The sequence below is a fragment of the Chelmon rostratus genome, chromosome 5 (assembly GCF_017976325.1).
Source record: "Chelmon rostratus isolate fCheRos1 chromosome 5, fCheRos1.pri, whole genome shotgun sequence".
NCBI classification, from domain to species: domain Eukaryota; kingdom Metazoa; phylum Chordata; class Actinopteri; order Chaetodontiformes; family Chaetodontidae; genus Chelmon; species Chelmon rostratus.
In genome coordinates this window covers 29,625,946-29,630,242 of record NC_055662.1, presented here as the reverse complement: position 1 = coordinate 29,630,242, position 4,297 = coordinate 29,625,946, and positions in this window count along the sequence as shown.

Here is a 4,297-nt window from a genome sequence, read left to right as displayed (position 1 = left end):
GCTCTGTAAGTCTGTTCATTTCCTCCTCCTGTGAACTCTCAGTCCGGCCGACGACGGGGGTGTCGTCCTCCACCTTCACAGCGTACAGCCCTGGGGGGGCTCCGGTGTTCAGCACTAGACCGGAGGAGGTGAGACCACCAGTCAGAACTGTCTGTGGTCTGTCTGGGAGGAAGTGCAGCGTCCAGCTGCAGAGGGTGGAGCTCCAGTCCAGAGTTGAAGTTGGTGTTGGGCTTCATGGGGCGGATGGTGTCGAACGCTGAGATGAAGTCAAGCGACAGTCTGACGGAGCTGCTGTTATTGTCATGGTGCTGAAGAGTGGGTGGAGGGCAGCGGAGGTGGCCCCCTCTGGGGATCTGTTGGTTCTGAATCTTACCTGGTGAGGGTCCAGGCTGGCTGGGATGCAGTCTTGATGGTGAACCAGGTTCTCATCAGAATTGTGAGGTCTGGTGGGCGGGGGTAGTTCAGACTGGATGCTGCTTTTTAGGGAAAAGGAGGGTGGGGGCTGTCTTCAGTCCTCTGAGTTATCTGTTAAAACAGTCAGGAATAACATCAACGAGCTGGCGGGCAGGTTTTCATTAAACGAGCGGGGACGTTATCAGGACCAGCAGCTTCAGTCTCAGCAGGAGTCCTCTCTGTGGACACCGACAGAGGACAGTCCTCTGCAGGTGGAGGAGCCTGGACAGCTGACTGTCTGTGGACTGAAGACCAAAAGGAGCAGGATTACCTGCCACGTGTCTCTGGTGTTGCTGGTGTTCAGGTCTGTCTCCAGCCTCCAGCTCCGGTGTCTCTCTGGTGGTTTTTGGCTCTGGACAGAGTCCTCAGCTCTTCATCGTCCAGACTTTGTGCTGGAGGGATGATTTATTGTCTTTGATCCCGTCATCGACACACAGTCAGCACACGAGAAGTAACCGTGGCAATGCTGGTTTCAGCACTAGCTGTGATATTAACAGTACTAACATCAGCGGCAGTAGTAGTAAAAGGACAGTTGTAGTACTAGCAGTAGCAGTAGTAGAACACTAGTATCAGCAGCAGTTGTGATTGCAGTAATAATCATGGTAATAAAAGTAGCAACAGTAGTAACAGTTATATTTATACAGTAATGGTAGTATAATCACTAGTAATATGAGTAGTTGTTCTAGTAACTTCATGGTATGGTACTAGTATTAGCATAGCAGCAGTAGTAGAATCATAGTAGTAGTAGTAGATGGTAAAGACAGCAGTTGTCGTTGTGGTAATGATAGTAGTTTTAGAAGTAGCTGTAGACTATCAGTACTAATAGCTGCAGTGGTAGTACATCTTCATGGTATGGTAGGCTATTACTATTAGTAGCATTGTAGCAGTAGTACTAGGAAGAGGGTAGAAATAGTAGTAGAAGTAGCACTGGTATACGAGAAGCAGTAGCAGTTATGGTTGTAGTAATAATTGTTGTATAGTAGTAGTTTTAGCACTGATGGCACTAATATCAGTAGCAGTATAACTCACTGGTACTAGTACTGACAGTAGCAGCAGTATCAGTACTGCATAAGGAGACGTTGTGATAGAAGTAGCAGCTGTTGAGGTAGTAGACAACTAGTACAATTAGCTGAAGTATTTGTAGTCATAATTGCAGTAGAAGTAGAAAGAGTAGCAACAGAAGTAGTCATGGTTTTATCATAACTGTAATAGTAGCAGTAATAATATCTGCAGTAGTAGTATGGTCATAGTAAAAGTAGCATACTGGCAGCAGTAGTATTGTTAGTAGTACATGAACAGTACTACTAGTAGAAACAGAAGCAGTAGTGGTAGTAGGCCACTGGTAGCAGTAGTATTTGTAGCACTAATAGCAGTAGTAGAGGTAGGAACAGTAACAGTAGTAGTAGTAGTAGTAGTTTTAGTACTTTGCTTTAGTTAGTTTTAGTAATATCTGTAGAAATAACTTTGTTATTTTGAAAAGATGAATTCACTCAGCGGGGGGAAACTGTAGCTAGCTGTTAGCCTACTGCTAACGTAGCTGGTGCCCCTCCCTAACTGACAGGACAGAAACAACAGCCTGTAACTTCAGTTCCTGAAGATCAATTATTATTTCAGTGGAAAATAACGTATTAGTGTATTATTGATTCCAAAATCAATGATCACAGCCCGATTCTGTAGTATCATTATACTGCAGTACCAGCAGTATATTCAAATTTACGATAATGCGGTACTTTAATATTTGAGGTCCTAAACGTGTCACCACCCTCCCCTGTCCATCAGGATCGTTCCCATGGTGACCAGGTGGAGCGTCCTGTGCGGCGCCGGACAGAGACGAACTCCAACTCCCATCGAGAATCCACACCTGCGTGTTCTACACCTGACTGCTACGTACCTCAGGTCAGTGACCGACAGGTGCTGTCAATCACACAACGAGATCCTCAATCAATCAATCAATCAATCAGTCAATCAACATTATGTTTACCACAGGTTAGAACCACATCTCAGGTTTGCTCAACTACTACTTTCTGTTTACTGCTTCACTCTAAAAGATGTTCATGTTCTGTCTGTCAGAGGGGACGATGCAGTAACAGAGCTCAGAGGAGACCGTCCCCCCAGGACAGACAGGTGGACAGACACAGAGACACAGAGACAGACACACACAGCAGCCCCAACGGCTTCAACAGGACAAGAGGTAAGTCCCAGAGTGCACTGCTGTGAGAAACAGCCAATCAGAGAGCTCCAGGACCAACGCAGCCATGTATATTTACCATTTATACAAGTACTGTACTCAAGTACAAATTTGAGGTACTTGTACTTTACTTAAGAATTTGCATTTTATGCAACTTTACTCCATAATATTTATCTGACAGCTGTAGTTACTCTTCAGATTCCTTCCTGTCCAGTGAAAAGCTTGTATCTCCAGATGTTTGTGATAAACTGAAGGATGAAGTTTTCCTTCATGTCTTCTTCAGCTAAATAAACTGTTTAAAAGCCTCTTGGATCAGCTGAAAATGCATCGTCACAGAGCTGAAAACAGGCTGTTTTTCTGAAATACGAGGTTCTCGCAGGACAAACACGTGATGATTTTATAGAATATGAAGCATCTGAAACATCTACAGCAGGAATATTAATCCACAAACATCAGAGATGATGAGAAACACTGACAGGAACATTTACTGATACAACAACACTTACTGTGAGTACTTCACAGTGCGGCGTGAGTACTTGTACTGCAGTAAAGGATGCGAGTACACAGTTTAGGAGCAGTGATCATGTTTGTGTGTCTTCCAGCTCCAGAGATGTCCAGCTGTGTGCGGTCAGGTGACTGTGCCGCCGGTCTGTGCTGTGTCCGGTATCTGACCGGCAAACGGTGTCAGAGGATCCCGGTGGAGGGCGAGGCCTGTCTGCTGCGGGGGTCCACCAAACTCAGGAGGAAGCTGGGGCGCTGCGACTGCGACGGAGGGCTGACGTGCACCGCCGTCGGCCGGGCCGAGTCGGGAAAAGCCACGGGTCAGGGGGTGTGTCAGCCCCGCCAGAGACCCGGCCAGAGGAAAACGAGGCATTCTGGGAAGAAGAGGAGGACGGCGGAGAGAAGCTGCTGACAGATCCCTGATGAACTCCTTTAATTTAAACCTTCAGACTAACATCGCTGGTCCAGGGTCAGATTACTTCAGCACCTCTGTGTTTAGATCATGTTGTCGAGCTGACACCTGCTCAGCTGATCATCACTGACTGTCACACCTGAACGCTTTCCTGCACGTGGAGTCACAGGAGAGCACCGATGGTCCCGGGGCCCCCAACAGGGCCCCCAGGAAAAGTTTCTCAGTTTCTCCGTCTCACATTACTGTTGTTGTAGTTAAGTTAAAGCTTTAGTTACTACAGTACATTAAAGAGTGCACGTGACTGTCACACTCCCTCTGCTGGTGTCCTTGTTTTCAGTCACGATGAAGACGCTCCACAAAACGGAAAATATCTTGACAAGAATCATAAAAACAGAAGAAACCTGAATAAAATAAATTCAGAGGCGACAAATTCAACTTACAGACGTGAGCGCACGTGAACAGACACATCAGGTGAAACTGTTTCTACCTGCTGTCACACACACACACACACACAGCTGGCTGCAGCTAACATCTGTACAGCTCAGTGGTCAAATTCAATCCTCAGCAATGTGAAGCAAAAATGAGCTTTGACATCAAGCCTGAGCACATGTTCAAGGAAAAGTCTGTCTAATATCCCAACATCCCATAGTCCCACAATGAAGTGCTCAATGTTCAAATTCTTTATTTACTGCCCCTGTTCATTATTGAGTGTCTGCTCTACAGCGGGGGAGGGAATGAGGGCT